Source organism: Pleurodeles waltl, chromosome 8, assembly GCF_031143425.1.
Source record: "Pleurodeles waltl isolate 20211129_DDA chromosome 8, aPleWal1.hap1.20221129, whole genome shotgun sequence".
Taxonomy (NCBI): Eukaryota; Metazoa; Chordata; class Amphibia; order Caudata; family Salamandridae; genus Pleurodeles; species Pleurodeles waltl.
Genome location: NC_090447.1, coordinates 1,327,850,769 through 1,327,870,824, shown reverse-complemented (window position 1 = coordinate 1,327,870,824; position 20,056 = coordinate 1,327,850,769).

Genomic DNA, 20,056 nt, shown 5'->3' with positions numbered 1-20,056 from the left:
ACTTGTGTATTTTTAGTGCTATGAGGTCCTAGCCTCTGACAGAAATCACTAGGAATATTTAAGTCATTATTTTAAACTTGCATTACACACAGTATAAGACAGACTGCTACAAAATGCGCAAAAAGGTTTAAGATAAAATTGTGTTGCCAAAATACTACCCAGAAAGCACATAGTGTAAATGTTTTTATAAAACTGTCCCTTAAAAGCACACAATTCACAGCGCCTTGCACTATGCCTAAAGTTGAATAAATCTTTGTTATCACAGAGCTTCAAGTGATTCCATCAATTGAAGCCAATACTCTTTACATTTGTAGATTAACCAGTTGCACACATCTGCATTACTTTCAGACAGCAGGCATACTGGCAAGAAGGATTTTTCTTGTTTAGCTGTCTACGTGCCTTTCGATTTCTTAGCACAGGAGACACCCTGCCTTCCACCTCAGCTGAATCATTTGAACTATCAGAATTAACTGTCCCAGGATGGTTGCCTTTCCACAAAATGTAGGAGAACTGTTTCTCATAAATTAAAGTATGGGCACGCAGTACCCCTCCGATAATGCCAAATTCAAGCTCTACCAGTAAGTAATTGGGGTATTACCTCTACGTCCCTTGTCCCAGTCATTATATTTAAGGTATACCAAAGAAAAGAGCCTTTGATTGGAGCACACAGATAATTGAACCGTTAGAATATACACCCAAAATGTAATGTACATGTATCATGAAAAAACATGTATCACAGAGAGATCTAGGTAACATATGATTTCAGAATCCCAATACCAAAAGTCAGTTGACTATCAGCCACAATATTTAGTCTATCATGTCTCACAAAAGTATTGTCTTATGCCCAAGTGGCAGCTAAGCATATATCCTGTACTGAGACTCCCTGAAGTTCTGCCCAAGAAGCTGTCACACGTCTTGTAGATCTGCCTTGCACTGAGCTAGGACATATTCATCTGCCTGAATGATTGTGGATTTGATCCATCTGCTGAGTCATCTCTGTGGGTTTCCTCCCCCTTCCGGTTTTACCAAAAGTCACAAAGTGAGGATCAGAGCTTCTGAATTCCTGTGATCTGTTACAATAACTAGAAATCGATTTTTTAGCATTCAGAGTATACAAAGCAATTTCCTCTTCTGATGTGGGAGAAGGAAAGAAAGCACGACAAATCACCTCTTGCGAAGTGTGGAAAGAAAGAACTAACTTGATGGATGAAAGAAGGGTAAACTCTTAAAATAACCCAGTCATCAAAAGATCTGAGAAAAGAAGGTCAACAAAGCAAGGCTGATAGTTCACCAATTCTACTTGCAAACATAATGGCCACCAGAAAACACACCATGAAAGAAAGACATTTCAAATCTACTGATTCTTAAGGCTCAAACTGAGGGCCCTCTAAGGCCCTAGGGACTGAAGGAAGATCCCAATGTGGCACATAAGTATGAAGGAGAAGTCTAAAAACAGAAAAGCTTCTGAATAACCTGAAGACCAAGACAACGATCTAATGCTGGGGCTCGGGAAATTCCTAAAAGGACTTAACTGCAAACCATTGCATCTTCAAAATAGGCATGGCAACGTTAAGCCTAAAACCCTCCACCAAGAACTATAACACCGAGGCACTAGAGCAAGAGGGTACAGAAAGATCATGCTTAGAACACCAGCTATCAAAAGAAGCCCAGTGTTTAGAGTAAGCTCTGCTAGTAGAAGGGCAGCTAGAAATTTAAGTGTAGTAATTTCAACTTCCATACCAGCATTTAGGTTTACAGGTACAGCATGAGAGGGTGTCTTTAGAGGTGACGGAAATAGAGGGAGAATCTGGAGTGAGTACTCCCCTGCTGACTGACATAAGACACAGAAACTGTGTCTGTTTGCACCAATACAACTTTCTGAAAGATCAATTTCTTGAAATGCAGCAGGGCTCTGTATATTGCTGAAAGTTCCTGCCAATGTTCCCTCTAATTATTTTCACCTCTGTGCAGTGATAGACTGTGTGCGCAACAGCACTTTGAAATAAGACATTATGTGAGCATGCAATACACTACTCTGTGATGATTGCAAGGATCAGGCCAGGCCCCCATTTTACATAAAATGATACAACATTATACATTTTAAAGCTCGTAAAATCATTCAAACCTGAATAATACCAGAAGCACATTCCTCTGCAGCAGAAAAATATCTACTTATAATGAGCCACATATTTTTGAGAAGCTCTGTAGAACATGTGGATGGTAAATTAGAAATTACGGCTATCTGAAAAAAATCAAGATTGCAGCACAAACAAGCAGAAGAAATATCACCCATTATACATTTTGTGAAAGGAGATAAAATTGTCATGACAATAACAATAGAGAAACAATAGAGAAACGTCCATCAGAATACATGTAGCAGGAAAAAATGGCAAGCGCTAACAATTTCTGTGTGTACTGTGCTTATCAGTTACTGTTTCCATGTAGATGCACATAGTTATTTTGCTCACCCTTCCTTTTAAGTGCCACAGAAGGCCTGTCAAACAGTTTATGTACCACAACATGCATGGCTTCAATTTACATCAGCAACAGAGTGAAAAGCAAAAAAAATGTGCTAGAAACTGTAAGTGTTGCTTGTGTATGATTGACTCATTGGTTACTAGTCAACAGAATACCTATTACTTACTGTGCCATACAATCATTGTCCTCTTTCTCATTCTCTCTTTTCTCTATTTCTATCCCACCAAGGTCCAATAATATTTGCCCCTCCTCAAAGTTGCTCTCACTCAGACTTCTCCAATCTTACTCTCAATCTTTTATGCGTAGACAATATTTGCTCACCTTCTGTCACCCACTCGCTCTCTCTCTCACAAATTGATTTGCTGGATGATAACAATGTCCCTCTAACACCCATTTTCTCACTCCTTGACACACATGCTCAGACATTCTCTTTACTCCCTCAGTATTTATGAGTTGCTCACTAACTTTCCATGTGTCTGCTATCTTGCTTAATCACTTTCACTTCCTTTTGCTCTGTCTCATGCACTTATTCATACTCGCATTCACCAGGTCGCTTAATCACTCTCATACTTGTCACTCTTGTTCTGATATCTGCATGGTGACAGTAAGATACATTTCATATGTGCGAAGAAGGAACTGGCAAAACACGTTAATGTGATGCTACAGTAATGATAACTTACAGGAAGTATATTTTACTGTTTAATGCCACCTTCCAGAACCATTTTCCCAAATACACGTTACTTACAAATTATAAAACTACATGTACACAAATTATATTGTGTGGAAATCGGGTCTGATCAGAGTAGAGATCGGTAAAATATTGTGCTCAGATACGTGACTGGATATAGAACTCTTCGTCGTTTATAACATAGTTCAATGTGCGAGTATATGTCAAAAAGCTCTATTATCCTTCATATTGGATGGAGCACTTAGCCAGTTCTCGCCAATTCCCCATTCTGGGCAGCTATTATATCTCTATTGCCACTTTTTATGGCAGCCATTGTTTTTTTTGGTCTGTCTACATTGTTCATCAAACCAAAGGGTGTCTTTCACTTTATATGGTTTTAGATCTTTAGACTATTGTAGAAATGCATACTCTTTAATTCAAATAATTCCATAAAGAGTTTTATTACAGTGACCTTTTCCTGAACCTGGGCATTAAACATGAATAGGGCATTGGTAACTAGTGAGTAAATATATACCAGTGTATCAACATAAAAAAAAAAACATATTGGCCTAGGGGTACCCCTTTCCTCATCTTCCTCCTTCGGGATGGTTTGGATAATATCTTGTAGTTTAACGGTTACAATGTCCCCTGGCAGGATAAGGTCACTATTAATGTTAGATTGTTCCAAGTAATCATCAAGAACAGTTCATGTCAGTGAGCTACAGTTCTGGCTGAGGAAACAACTGTATATGTTGAATAATCTTAATGCAAATGGCCCAATTGAGGAAATACTATATAGCCTCAAAGTATCTGTGGTTTTAAGATCCTGTAGTTTAATTTTACAAGCTAATTATATCTTTATCCAAACTGCTAGACCACCCGATGGATGGCCTGCTATTTAAAGTTTAGCTTCTATACTATAATTTATTTATCCAGATCTACGGATTGGATGCAATGTTCATGTTCATGTTTCCTGGAACACGCAAACACTGAATTTATCAATAAAATCCTCCCATTCTGGATTATTCAATTTGGATTTTAATCTTGCCACATTTCACTAAAGTAGATGAATCCGAGACATGACATAAAAGATCTGTACGGGGCAACTGATGACACGTGTCTGCTCCTGTTGGTTATCACAGTTAAAATTTACATGCGTATGTTCCCTAGCCAGAGGGTTAGTTTGGTTCATTTTCCCTGGCATCTCCTCCCCACAGGATACTGGCCACCCTTCATCAAGTAAATAAATCTCAATTAGATCTTCATTGGGGATGTCACTGATGTTATACGAGTATTTGCCCTTTTATCAATAACCTGTGAGTCTTCGCTTCCCTTAGCAAAATGCTTCTTTGTAGGAGAATTGTACTTGAATTGTATCAGAATTGCTGAGGGTCAGGTGCGCCGATCCAAAATCATTAGATCATTCATATATTCTTCAGTTCCAAGACTAAATAATCAAAATGCTCATTTGTCAAGAACAGCGCTTGACAGCAAGGAGACCAGATCTTATTATTGAGTAACAACACCAATAATGTCTTATCCAAAGAAACACTATATTCTTAAATGATTCATTGTCCTCGTTGGCTCCTAGGGATAACCTAGGCACCAGGCTCCAGGCCTTCTTGACTCCTATCACGGGCAGCCATGCATCTTGTGGTAGCACAGATCTAGTCAGGTAACCCCAACATCTCCACATGAGCCTTGAGTTCTACCTCCTACCAGGGCAGAGGACTATGTCATTGTCTAACTAACAACCCACAGGCATAGCAGGGCTCACAACAATTCTCAGAAGACCTGAAACTGCTCCCCAATCAAATGGAACCAGGGCCACTGGATAGTGACTCTGTCATCAACCACCACAACTTGGGGGAATGCATTGGGAATCACCTGCTCTGGGCACACCAGTTGACTCCTTAACATAGTCACACTGGCACCTGTGTCCCTCAGAGCCTTAACACATTGCCCATTGATAGTGACCCATTGCCTATACTTGGTAGTATTTGATGACACATGGATCCTAGGAACCATCTCACTGTCACCCAGGGACACTAGGGTAACCCCGCTAAACTCCCCCCATTAACTGGGACAAACGTGTCCCGAGCACTGTGCTAGCCAACCCTGGGTTTTTACCTCCAGTGGGAGGCTTTGCTCTCTTTGGACACTTAGGCCCTCATTACAACCCTGTCGGTCGGTGATAAAGTGGCGGTAATACCGCCAACAGGCTGGCAGTAACAACCGCCAAATTATGACCCTGGCGATAAGAACTCAGATAGACAGCCACTTTACCACACCGACCGCCAGAGCGGAAACAACAGCCACCACGGCGGCAGCTGCCTACAGCCATGTGGAAGTCAATGTTCCGCCCACCGTATTAAGACCCTTGAAACCGCCATCTTTTCCGGGGCGGTACCAATGACAGCAAAAGCCTGGCGGAAACATTGCACAAAAGGGAAAGTACTCACCTATGGAGACACAGGGAACAACCACGACACCATGAAGCCCGAGCTGCAAATCTTCCCTATGATATTTTACGCCCTACTCCACCACGAACACCAACAACGGCGAAGACGACCACGGGTGAGTACAGCCGCCTAGCACACAGGGAGGTGGGGAGGAAAAAGGGATTGACACACACACGCACAACAAACCCCCCCACCCCCATACACATAATCAGATGCAGTAAGAAAACATATTTAACCCGTACCCCTCAGGAATATTGCAAGGACAACACGAATAGATGAAAGTGAGTGTAATAATATAAATACAGTAAAAAATACGAACATTCAATCTAAAAGTATATACATATGTACAGTTCAAGGGACAAGGCCCAGTCCTCAATGTGCGTGGGCCACATGACAAAGTCCAAGGTCCCACTTGCCTCCTGCACCAACACGGAGATAACACTGCAGGGGCATCAGTTGGAAAATAGGCAGGCACCTCAGGGGGACAAGGAACGGGGGGCGGGGGCACCTCAGCCGGCAGATGGAACAACACCACTGGTTCTGGAGGGGGCATCGTGCCCTGTGCTTCAGATCCTGGGGAGGATGGGGTGAGTGTGTGCCATACCCACTGGTTCTGGAGGGGGCATTGTGCCCTGTGCTTCAGATCCTGGGGAGTGCAAGGTCACAGTCTCTCAGCTGGGTGTCATACCCACAGGATTCGCAGGGGGCAGGCTGCACAACAGCCCAGGGAGGCAGTTCTACAGACCGTCCTCCAGCGGAGACGGATGCTCAGTGGTGGTAGTGGTGCTGCTGCTGGTGGTGGGGGGAGTCTCCAGCCCATCCCCTGCAGCCTTGGACGGCTGCCCACTGGTGGTGGTGGTGGTGGTGGTGGTGGTGGTGGTGGTGCTGCTGCTGCTGGTGGATGTGGGGGAAAGCTCCTGCCCATCCCCTGCAGCCTCAGACGGCTGCCCACTGCTGGTGGTGCTGCTGGTGGTGGTTGTGGGGGGAAGCTCCCGCCCATCCCCTGCAGCCTCGGATGGCTGCACAACCATGGTTGTTGTTGGGGGCTCCGACTGAGTCCCAGCACCATGCCCCTTGTCCTTCCTGCCTGCTGGTGCAGGCCCCTTGCCCTTCCTGGCAGAAGATGGGGATGGCTCCTTGCTCTTCTTGGCAGCACTTGGGGCAGGATCCTTGCCCTTCCTGGCAGCAGCTGGGGATGGCACCTTGCCCTTCAGGGCAGCACTTGGGGCAGGCTCCTTGCTCTTCCTGGCAGCAGCTGGGATGGCATTCAGGGCAGCAGCTGGGGAGGGCTCCTTGACCTTCCGGGTAGCACTTGAGGCAGGCTCCCTTTCCTTGTGGCTACCTGGTGCCCTGGATCTTTTACCACTACGAGTGGGTGTTGACACTACTGGGCCCGTGGACTAGGTGGCTGAGGAGCTTGCCTTGGTTTTAGCCACCCTGGCCAGACATGAAGGACGTGGGGGGAGTAGGGAAGAGGTCAATGGTGGAGAGGAAAAGCTGCTTAGAGATATTGGGGTGGGAAGAGGGAGACGGTTTGGGAGTGAAGGAAGAGGGATTGGTTGTGGGAGGCGTGTATCTGCTGTGTTTAGGTACAGGTGCATGGGCTGGAAGCTGTTGTGAGGTGGATAGCTGTTGGGTGTCTGAGTGCTTGCGTTTGTGTACCTTGGGAGGGGGGGCAGACACAGTGGGAGAGGACACAGGGGACATGGGCATGGCTGTTGTGGTGGTGTCTGCCAGTGAGGTGTGTGTTCCGATAGGTGTGCTGGTGATGGCGGTAGTGGATGAGGATGTAGTGCATGCAGGTGTGAGTGTAGACACAACTGGGTTGGGAGGTGGAGGAGGAGGAGAAGGGGTCCACAGTGGCGGCAGTGGATGTTGGCATGTCTGCATTTGGATGGTGTTTGTGTGAGTGCCTGTCGGATGATGTGTGGTGCTTGTGTTTGCCTGTGCCACTCTTGTGTGTTGTACTGTGTGCATGCTCGTCTCCCTGTGTGCTTGGGATAAGCTGGGGTTGAGAGGAATGGGATTGGGAAAAGGAAGTTGGAGGGTGGTAACAGGGACAATTGCTGCCATCAGAGAGGAGGTCAGAGCCAGGATTGATCTCTGTTAGGCGGCCAAGCCAGTGTGAATGCCCTCCAGAAATGCATTTGTCTTTTGCATTTGGGCTTCCAGCCCCTGGATGGCATTCACAATGGCTGACTGCCCAACAGAGATGGATCGCGGGAGGTCAATAACCTCCTGACTCAGGGCAGCAGGGCTCATTGGGGCAGGGTCTGAGTTGCCTGGGGTGAAGGAGATGCCTACCCTCCTGGGTGAGCGGACACGGGCAACTCAATGAGGGGCTGCTGGGAGGGTGGTGCTGGTACGGGGGTGGCGCTGTACCTGTAGCTGGGCTGGTCACAGAAGTCTCCACCACCATCAGGGAGCTTCTATAGGAGGAGGTATCTGTGTCCGTACTGCCCCCTCCAGTCTCCGCCGTGGTGCACTCCTCGCCCTCCATCCCACTGTTGTCCTCAGCGTTGGTGGACTCTGCCTCCTGGGTCCTGTGGGATGCAGCTCCCTCAGTCGCTGGTGCCTCTGCTCCTCTGCCAGATGATGCTAATGCACATAAGGACAGGATGACAAAACAAAAGGGGGGGGGGGAGAGGATAAACTGCGTCAATGGCTGCATCAACACCACCGTTGGAGTACATACCACCCTCACACACAGGGAACAGGCCTACGCACTGTGCAAATCACTATCAGTAACAATGCTAGCCACCAGGGCATGGGGAGGGACACATATGGCCAACTGCAGCATACCTGGGAGCCACACAGCCCTGCCCAGTAGGGGATGCCTACAAGCTAGGTCAGAGGAATATCACATCAGAACGCTGCCCAACATGGGACCTACTCTGCAATGTCAGGCCTGGCCTAGGGGCACCCACAGCCACATATCCCCCACCCAGATACCACCCTACCATGCATAAGTTGTATTGATGGGCACTGTACTCCCCCCCTTTGTGGCTGCTGTGATGCACTCAAGCGCCCATCATGCTCCGGATAGGCCACCGCCAGTATGCGGGCCATCAGGGGGGTCAAGGTTCAACTGGCACCCCTTCTTCGTTGGGAGGCCATCCCCAGCTGGGCCTCCGCAGTCCTCCGTGCCCAGCGTCTCAGGTCCTCCCACCGTTTTGACAGTGGGTGCCCCGCCTGCATAGACCCACAGGGTCCGCACGTCCTTGGCGATGGACGCCATATACCCTTCTATTGATGGGCGCTGACCAGCAGAGAAATACACACAGGGAAAGATATTAGTCAGCCTGTCTTGCCTGTTACACTTATGCCCACCATATCCCTTCACATTTGCACACACAAGGCCCAGCACACAAGCTGCATGCCGCCCAGGGGACATCCACAACCCCCCCTACACAAGGCCTTCACATACAGCACTCCATGCATTCATGCCCCATGCATTGTGCTCACAGTGTACTCACCTGTTGGTCTGGAGGCGCATACAGCAGTCCATACTGGGGTAGGACTCATCCACCAGTCTCTCCAACTCCGCGGAGGTGAAGGCAGGGGCCCTTTCCCCAGTCACATGAGCCATGGTCGGTTCCAGACACAGGTCAAAGCAGCACATGCAGTGTAGGTCCTCTCCTGTTGAAGGTCAGGTAGCAAGTGAGAGAACAGATAGAAAATGTTGGTGACGTCCACAGCAGTGCATACTATCACCGCCGGCGTACATCACCATTTGCCACTGTACCCCATAGGGGCCAATATTATCCAATAAGGCATTGCACAGCGGTTCCCAACTGCCTCCCGCAACTGCACACAACGTCAGTGGAATTACCTCACTTCCACCTGTCCCTCCACACAGGACAGGCGGATGCCATTTCAGAGGAGGGGGCAGGCCCTGGATTATAACTGAGTCACAGATCACAATTGGACATACAGGACAAATGCCACTTATACATTTAGAATTGACAGCATGCATTGTACTGTTGTGGCTACAATGTTCAGTTTGTGACCGGCTCCTGACTCTTTTGTCCCATAGATTGCTACCGCTGCGGATGAATAGGAGATGGAGACATAACCCAGTGTACAGACCCCTGGTGGACTTGGCAACAAGGGAGGACAGGCACATTATCCTCAACTACAGACTTGACAGGGCCACAATCATGGAGCTGTGTGCCGAACTGGAGCCTGAGCTGATAGCTGCTATCCGTCACCGCACTGGGATCCCCCCTCTGGTGCAAGTTCTCTCAGTGCTCCATTTCCTGGCAACTGGTTCTTTCCAAGTGACAGTGGGCTTGGCAGCAGGAATGTCACAGCCAATGTTCTCAATAGTGCTGACCAGAGTGTTGTCAGCCCTGATTTAGCACATGTGCAGCTACATTGTATTCCCCCAGGTGGGGAATTTGGCCACAGAGAAGGCTGACTTCTATGCAGTGGGACATATGCCCAACATATTTGGGGCTATTGATGGAACACATATTGCATTTGTCCCCCGCCCCCGGCAAAATGAACAGGTATTCAGAAATCAAACGAGTTTTCATTTCATGAATGTCCATATGGTGTGCCTGGCTGACCAGTACATCTCAAATGTCAATGCTCAGTATCCTGGGTCTGTGCATGATGCCTTTATCCTGAGGAATAGCAGCATCCCAAATGTGATGGTCCAACTACAGAGGCACAGGGTGTGGCTAATAGGTGAGCCCTGGTTCCCACCCAGTGGATGTTGGTGTATGGGTATGGTGTAGGCCATATGGGATAGTGTGTGGCTAAATGTTGTCCCTCCATATTTTCAGGTGACTCAGGTTACCCCAACCTATCATGGCTACTGACCCCTGTGAGGAATCCCGGGACAAGGGCAGAAGAACAATACAATGAGGCACATGGGCGTACAAAAAGGATAATATAATATACCTTTGGCCTCCTAAAGGCGAGGTTTCAGTGCCTCCATCTAACAGGTGGATCCCTGTGCTACTCACCCAAGAATGTCTGCCAGATAATTGTAGCATGCTGTATGTTGCACAACCTTGCCTTGAGACGCTATGTGCCTTTTCTGCAGGAGGAGGAGGCTGGAGATGGCCGTGTGGCAGCTGTGGACCCTGTGGACAGTGAGGATGAGGAGGCAGAGGATGAAGATGAGGACAACAGAACTGCAGTGATTAGACAATACTTCCAATGACACACGTAGGACAGTGTTACTTCATCTTTCATTGACATTTTCTTGTTTATCTTTGTCAATGGCATGCTGTTATTTCCCACTTCTATGCCCACTCACTGTTCCCTTTGGTAACCCATTTTGCAGATGTTGGTGCCCCACTATCACTCCTGGTGTGATCACTACAGCCAACTACAGTCTTTCCAATGTGAACATTACGGTACGTTTGAAATGCAATGTTTGAACCTGGTTAAACGAATACATACTTAAATCATTTGATATACTCCATACTTGTATTTTTTCAAAGGGTGTTTATTTAAGTGCTAAGAAGTAGAGGGGCGAGTGCATTGGGCTTGGGTGATGGAGGAAAGTCCAGGGTATAGTTCCAGTCTTTTGTTAGCACAGGTGCATTGTTCAAGGGGACATAGGAAGGGGAGCAATGGCAGTTCAAGGTGGACAGGGTGACAGAGTGGGACACAAGGGTGACAATCAGGAGAGTCCAATTTCCTGGCGGGGGTCTTGGCAATAGTCTCTGGCTTTGGCCTGGATTGCAGGGAACGTTTGTGGGGTGGTTCTCCTTCTGCAGGGGGAGGGGTGCTGGTGGCCTGTTGGTCCTGTGGCAGGGCCTCCTGTCTACTAGCGGCAGCGGAGGTGGAAGGCAGTTCAGATGTCTGGCTAGTGGCATGGGCCCACTGTTGTGAGGCTGCCTCCCTCATAATGCTGGCCATGTCTGCCAGCACCCCTGCAATGGAGACCAGGGTGGTGTTAATGACCTGCAAGTCCTCCCTGATCCCCTGGTACTGTCCCTCCTGCAGCCTCCTGTTCTCCTGCACGTTGGCCAGGATCTGTTCCAGCGTATCCTGGGAATGTTGGTATGCTCCCAGGATCTCGGTGAGTGCCTCCTGGAGAGGCAGTTCCATGGGCCTTTCCTCTCCCTGGCGCACAGCAGTCCTCCCAGTTTCCCTGTTTTCTTGTGCCTCTGTCCCCTGAACCGTATGCCCACTGCCACTGACCCCAGGTCCCTGATTGTTTTGGGGGCAAGGTGTGCCCTGGGGTCCCTGTAGTGGTGGACACACTGCTGATTGATGTGTCCTGGGAACAGAGGTATGGGTACGCTGGGTAGGTGCTGTGGTGGTGTTTCCTGAGGGGGGAGGCTCTGTGGTGGTGAGTGACTGTGGCTGGGTAATCGACTGTCCAGAGGTCCCTGATCGGCCAGGTTGGTCATCCAGATCCAAGTGTCCAGAGTCGTTGTCATCACTGTAGGCTTCGTTTGTGGGAGGACTGGATAGTTCTGGCACCTCTTCTCCGCTGACATTGGCTGGGGTACCTGTGGGGATGTGGATGCAGTGTTATTGTTTCTGTGTGTGACATATTGTGCATCTGTGGGTTGCCCTCTTTGGTTGTATTCGTCCTAGCAGCTTTCACTTGTGTGAGTTGGTATATGGTGGGATAGCTGATTCTTTCTAGTGTGCAAGCTTTAGTGATAGGTGTCCATGCAGGGCTGTGAGTGGTGTCCATGCATTGGTGGTGCATGCAGGGCTTGGCATTGGGATGAGTGATATGTGATGGTAGGGTATGTGGGAGGTGGTGGAGTGATCAGAGTGAGGGTGAGGGTATATGATGGCATGCAGGTGGGGGGTGATAGACATAGTGAGTTGACTTCCAGAGTCCAGTCCTCCTGCTACTCATGCCAGGCCCTCAGGATGCATGATTGCCAAGACTTGCTCCTCCCATGTTGTTAGTTGTGGGAGAGGAGGTGAGGGTTCACCGCCAGTCCTCTGTATAGCGAGTTGGTGTCTTGCTGCAATGAAACGTAGCTTCCCCCGTAGGTCTTTCCACCTCTTCCTGATGTCATCCTTGGTCCTTGGGTGCTGTCCACGATCCTCCGCCATAGCTCCATCTTCTTAACGATGGATATCTGCTGCACCTGTGCTCCAAATAGCTGTGTCTCTATCCGGATGATTTCCTCCACCATGACCCCTAGTTCCTCCTCTGAGGATAGGGAGTGTTTCTGTGGTGCCATGGGTATTGTGTGAGTAGTGTGGGTGAGGGTGTGTAGGATGATGTGTTGGGGTGTGTGAGGTAAGGTGTGTGGGTGGTGTATAGGTGATGGTGATGTGTGGCTCTGGTCTTTTCTGTTGTCATGGTATCTGTCTTGTGCCAATGGTTTGTATGTGTAAAGGGTTGTGGGTACTCTGGGTGTGTGTTTTATAGTGGTTTGGGGGTGTGGTGTGTGTATGGGTGTCAGGTGTGTGTAGTTTGAATTGTCCAATGTGGTGCTGTTTTGTTTGAGTGTGTGTATTTTGAGCGCAGCGGTATGTATCGCAAATGGTTTACCGCCATTGATTGTCTGCCGTGGTGGTTCATGGGTCATAATGAGGTGAGCGTTGTTCTGTTGACGTAATGGTGTGGGTTTTGATACCGCCAGTTTATCACTGACCTTTGGTGTGGCGGATTTGTGTCTGAATAGTGACGGATTGGTGTGTGTGATAATATGGTGAGCGGATGTCCACAGCGGCGGTGGTAGGTTGGCGGCAGTCAGCCTGGCGGTAAGCGGGATTTTCCGCCAATGTCATAATGAGGGCATTAGGGTCTCCCTTGTAGTTTCCATACTTGCCACACTCATAGCACTTGATGGCCAGATTAGAAATATGAACCAGACCCTTTCCCTTGTGAATTGGTTTGGGGGCCTTTAGGGAACTCCTTTTTATCGCCCCCCTTTTGTTTTCTGTTGGGAACCCTGACCACCCTTTTGGGAGTCCCCCCAGATTCCTTCGTGAACACTGGTGCTGACCCAGTTGTCTGCCTCCTAAGCAAGTGTCCTGGGATCAGCCAGCTTGCTATCCACAAGGGGCTGTCTCAGCTCTGTAAAACAACTATCAAGCATGTGCTCCTTCAAAAATAAGTTGTACAACCCATCAAAATCATTAACATTTCTGCCATTCACCTAGCCCTTCAGTGTCTTACCAGCATAATCTGGAAAATCTACCCATGTTTGTATGTTTAACTTGAGACTTCTCCTGAACTCTTGCCTATACCTTTCAGGTGTCAGACGAAACTTCTTGACTAAGATAGCTTTCATAAGAGAATAGTTGGTCTGGTCCTCCACCTCCAAAGTAAGAAGGGTGTCCCTTCCCACTGTGGGCATGTACCATCAACAACCTCCTCCCTGGAACTCCTCTGCGACCCTGTGCACTCAGAGTCACTTCATAGGCAGCTAGCCACTTATCCACATTATTTCCCACACTGAAACTGGGAACCACATCTTTTAGGATGTGGATTCCAGACTCACTAGAAGACACTGCAGGTATGCTGCCAACGTCTCCATTGCTGGACTATACTTCCAGGACTCTCATGTCCAGCTCTCAAACTGAACTCATGGGTCCACCTCGTCTCCTCCTGAGCCAGTTTTCTCTTCTTGTGGGCCTGCTCCAATCTAGCAACCTCCAGCCTGAGTTTTCTTTCCTCACTTCTGTCTGCCTGCTCCTCTGGTGACAGGTTCCTGGAAAATACTCTGGTCCCTGGTCTGGAAACCATTCTTGGTCCTGGCAAACTGTTGTCCCTTTTCACAAGTGTATCCCCTTCCTCATGGGAATCCAAGATCAGGTCAATCTCCTCCTCAGGAATTTCCTGCTCCTCCTCTGGGATGTCTTCCCCTGAAACCTGGGCATCCACCCAGGCTCTCCCACCCCTTCATTGCTGAAACCCCTTTTAGACATTTGACAGTCTTTGCAGAAATCCTCCAGCTGTTGCACAGTGGTGTAAGACTCTAACATGGTCAGCTCAAAGTCAATAACTGCAGGTGTAGCTTCTCCAGAGCAAGACATAATTTAGCTGAAAAAAACCCAAAAAGGCCAATTAGCAAGAACTGAAAACACCAAAAGGAAAAAATGCCAATTGTTACAGATCAGGCAAAAATAGGAGAAATAGGTCAAAGTATAGAGTTGTAGTGTACATTGAATCATTAGATGGTATTGCACAAATACAAGTCCTATCCTCACCGCTGATCACCGATGTTAGAAATTGGGTCTCTAGTTGGCAGAGGTATGCGCCCTGTCCAAGTAGGGACCACAATCCAAGGGCGAGTGGCAGGAAAATGGCTCCCTGTTGCAGTTACCCCCCCACACACTTTTTGCCTGATATTGATGCTGACTTGACTGAGAAGTGTGCTGGGACTCTGCTAACCAGGCCCCAGCACCAGTGTTCTTTCTCTAAAAATGTACCATTGTTTCCACAATTGGCACACCCCTGGCACACAGGTAAGTCCCTTGTAAAAGGTACCAGTGGTACCAAGGGCCCTGTGACCAGGGAAGGTCCCTAAGGGCTGCAGCATGTGTTGTACCACCCTAAGGGACCCCTCACCAAACACATGCACACTGCCATTGCAGATTGTGTGTGTTGGTGGGGAGAAAAAGGCAAAGTCGACATGGCATTCCCCTCAGGATGCCATGCACAAAAAATACTGCCTGTGGAATAGGTAAGTCACCCCTCTAGCAGGCCTTACAGTCCTAAGGCAGGGTGCACTATACCACAGGTGAGGGCATAGCTGCATGAGCAATATGCCCCTACAGTGTCTAAGTCTATTGTTAGACATTGTAAGTACAGTGTGGCCATATTAAGTGTATGGTCTGGGAGTTTGTCAAAACGAACTCCACAGCTCCATAATGGCTACACTGAATACTGGGAATGTTGGTATCAAACTTCTTAGAATAATAAGCCCACACTGATGCCAGTGCTGGATTTATTAAAAAATACACACAGAGCCCTGTATTTTACCCAGTCCTTCAGTGCAGGACTGACTGGTCTGTGCCAGCCTGCCACTGAGATGAGTTACTGACCCCCTGGGGTGAGAGCCTTTGTACTCTCTGAGGCCAGAAACAAAGCCTGCACTGGGCAGAGGTGCTCAACAACTTCCCCCCTGCAGGAACTGTAACACCTAGCAGTAAGCCTCAAAGGCTCAGGCTTCGTGTTACAATGCCCCAGGGCACTCCAGCTAGTGGAGATGCCCTCCCCCTGGACACAGCCCCCACTTTTGACGGCAAGTCCAGAAGAGATAATGAGAAAAACAAGGAGGAGTCACCTACCAGTCAGGACAGCCCATAAGGTGCCCTGAGCTGAGGTGACCCCTGCCTTTAGAAATCCTCCATCTTGGTTTTGGAGGATTCCCCCAATAGGAATAGGGATGTGCCCCCCTCCCCTCAGGGAGGAGGCACAAAGAGGGTGTAGCTACCCTCAAGGACAGTAGCCATTGGCTACTGCCCCCTGACCTAAACACACCCCTAAATGTAATATTTAGGGGTGACCCTGAACCCAGGAAATCAGATTCCTGCAACCTGAAGAAAGAAGAAGGGCTGCTGACCTGAAAGCCCCACAGAAACGACAGAGACACCAACTGACTTGGCCCCAGCCCTACCGGCCTGTCTCCAGACTCAAAGAACCTGCACAGCGACGCATCCAGCAGGACCAGCGACCTTTGAGGACTCCGAGGACTGACCTGCACCTGAAGGACCAAGAACCTACCGAGGACAGATGCTCTGTCCAGAGACAACTACAAAACAGCAATAAGAAAGCAACTTTAAAGAGACTCTCACTTCTCCCCAGAAGCGCGAGTCTTCCCACTCTGCACCCGACACCCCCGGCTAGAGTTCAGGAGAAACAAACACTACAGAGAGGGCTCCCAGGCGACTCCAACAACGTGGACACCCTGAGTCGACCTCCCTGCATCCCCACAGCGACGCCTGCAGTGAGGATCCCGAGGCTCCCCCTGACCGCAACTGCCTGGTAACAAGGAACCCGAAGCCTGGACCAAGCACTGCACCTGCAGCCCCCAGGACGGAGGGGAACCACTTTCCAGTGCAGGAGTGACCAGCAGGCGGCCCTCTTCCTAGCCCAGTCAGTGGCTGGCCTGAGAAGCCCCATTGTGCCCTGCCTGCATCACCTAAGGGACCCCTGGGTCCATCCATTGCTTTCAATAGCAAATCCGACGACTACTTTGCACACTGCACCCGGCCGCCCCTGTGCAGCTGAGGGTGTGTTTTGTGTGCCTGTTTGTGTCCCCCCCCAGTGCTCTACAAAACCCCCCTGGTCTGCTCCCCCAGGGCGCAGGTACTTACCTGTTAGCAGACTGGAACCAGAGCACCCCTGTTCTTCTTAGGCGCCTATGTGTTTTGGGCCCTCCTTTGACCTCTGCACCTGACCGGCCCTGTGTTGATGGTGCAGTGACTTTGGGGTTGAACCCCAACGGCGGGCTGCCTATGCCCAGTAGACTGACTGTGTAAGTGCTTTACTTACCTGAGAAACCTAACTAAACTTACCTCCCCCAGGAACTGTTGATTTTTGCAGTGTCCACTTTTAAAATAGCTTATTGCCATTTTAACCTAAACTGTGTGTACTACTGTTTTAAATCAAAGTACTATACTTACCTGTGTGAAGTAACTTGCATTTTATGTACTTACCTCAAATCTTGAATCTTGTGGTTCTAAAATAAAATATATTTTTCTATACAAAACTATTGGCCTGGAGTTAAGTCTTTGAGTGCGTGTTCCTCATTTATTGCCTGTGTGTGTACAACAAATGTTTAACACTACCCTCTGATAAGCCTACTGCTCGACCACACTACCACAAAATAGAGCATTGGTATTATCTAATTTAGCCACTATCAACTTCTAAGGGGAAACCTTGGTCTCTGTGTATACTATCTCTCACTTTGAGATAGTATATACAGAGCCACCTTCCTACACGAGTCAATTACACAAGCTAAATTAACTTGTGCTTACCATCTGGTAGCTTGGTGCAGAGAAGGCAGACTTAACTTAGAAGGCAACGTGTAAAGTATTTGTGCAACTCTCAAACAGTAAATACAGTGATAACACCACCAAAAAAGACTCCACACCGGTTTGTATAAAAAAACAATAGCGTTTATTTATCAGTACGAATCGAAACCAAAACATTACAACATAGACATTCAATTTTAAATAGTATCAAATAAGAGCACTTTATGTGGGGCTCGTATCAGAGCCTTTATGGTAGTTCAGGGAAGTCTGTGTGTCCCTCTGTGATGAATGCAGCGAAGACTCATTGGGGTCATCTGAGACTGACCCATGGGTTTTTATCGACATTACAATGGTGATTGTCTCTCGACTACAGGGGGTGCAGCAGAAGCCCCCGGGTTGCTCAGGTCTGCAACTAACAGTCAAGGCACTGCCGCGGGTTGGAGGTAGGAGGTATTGCAGCGGCCAATACTGTGACAGAGAGCAAGAGGGTGCCTGTGCCAAGAAAGGCAAACGGAGTCCATGTGGGGCAACCGGCCAACTGAAGTAGGGCCGCGTCAAAGTTCTGATGCAGGTGGGGGAGAACAGAAAAGGGAGCCGCTCCAAGGTTTCTTTCCAGCAGGCGGCAAACAGTGAGGAGGCCTCGTCGAGGTTTATACACATCAGCAGGAGGCTGCAATGAGGCTGCTTGTAGGTTGATGCACAGTTGGCAAGTCGCGATGTGGCCACTCAGAGGTTTCAATAAACCGGCCAGTAGCTCAAGATGTAGCCGCTAGAGGAGTGAGGAGGTCTAGATGTCCTGGAGACCCTCGGTGGAACTGGGGCGAGCCAGCAAGCCACTGGAGACACTTTCGAAGGGGTGAATAATCCTAGGGGTGCAGGCAGAGATCAGCAGGGCAGGGCAGCAGTTCCTGGGAACTGTCAGATCTGGCAGAGTGGCGAGTCTGACACACAAAAGTCTTTACTCTACTAAAGTTTCCTTGAGTCCAGGAGTGTACAGATTTTAGTGGGTCAGAGACCCACTACTTATACTAGCAAGTTCCTCTGAGGTGGAGGATGACTACAAAAGATTTCTGTGAAGTGCACAGGTCCCCCTTTTAGGTCAGCCTCAGCTCTAGACTATCAGTGTGGGGGGGGGAGGGAGTGGTAATCAGCCCCTTTGTGTGGACTCTAGACTACCCTTTGAAGTGTAAGTGAGAGCCTTCCAAACCTCCTCCCCAGGAAGACCCATCAGTATGTGGATGAATGCATATGCAGTTGAGTATCCTGTGTTGTGGGTGTCTGGTGGGAATGCACAAGTGTACCTGTGACCCAACTCAAGCAGACACATATTGGAAATAGGCTATGGGCACACCGCAGTGAGTGCAGAGAAATGCCCACTTTCTAAAAGTGGCATTTCTAGTATAGTTATAATAAATCTGATTTTACCAGTAAAGATTATTTACTATTACCATTCCCATGGTACTAAGCATGATGCAGCCACTCCTCTAAGATCAGGAATTGGAGCTTAAAGGTATTATAAGCAATTCCCATCCTGGCCTACAAGAGGGGCAGGCCTATCAGCAATGAAAAAAAACTTTGGGAGTTTTCCATTACCAGGATATGAAAAACTTAAGGGTATATGTCCTGACTTTTGCTTACATGGCACCCTGTCCTATTAGCTACCTCAGGACATATTTAAGAAAAGGGGAGGTTAGGGCTTGGCAAGAGGTTTTAGATGCCAAGTAATGATGGCAGTGAGGCTGCACATACAAGCTCTGCAGTGGCAGGCCTGAGACATGTTTACAGAGCTACTTAAGTTGGTGGCACAATCAGTGCTGCAGGCCTACTAGTAGCATTTAATTTACAGGTCCGGGGTATATGGTATACCGCTTTACAAGGGACTTAAATGTAAATTAAATATGCCAGTTGTGGATACACCAAGGTTACCATGTTTAGGGGAAGAAGCTCATGCACTTTAGCACTGGTTAGCGGTGGTAAAGTGCTCAGAGTCCTAAGGCCAACAAAAAGATACAGCAACAAAACAGAAGATAAAAGGCAAAACATCAGGGGTAAGCCCATCCTAAGGATTCCAGGTCTATAAGTTGTCCTTTCAAAAATCTATTTTGAACCTACCTACCTACCTACCTTAACCTGCCTCTGTCCCCTGAACCGTGTGCCCACTGCCACTGACCCCAGGTCCCTGATTGTCCTGAGTTTGTGGGGTTGCCTGGGGTCCCTGTAGTGGTGGACACACTGCTGATTGACGTGTCCTGGGAACAGACATATGGGCCTGCTGGATGGGTGCTGTGGTGGTGTTTCCTGAGGGGGGAGGCTCTGTGGTGGGTTGGGACTGTGGCAGGGTAACCGACTGTCCAGAGGTCCTTGATGGGCCAGGTTGGTCATCGTGATCCAGGCGTGCAGAGCTGCTGTCATCACTGTGGGCCTCTTCTGGGGGGGCTGTATGCTAGTGGCACTCCTCTCCGGTGACGTTGGGTAGGGGTCCTGTTGGGATGCAAATGCATTGTTATTGTATCTGTGTGTGCCATCT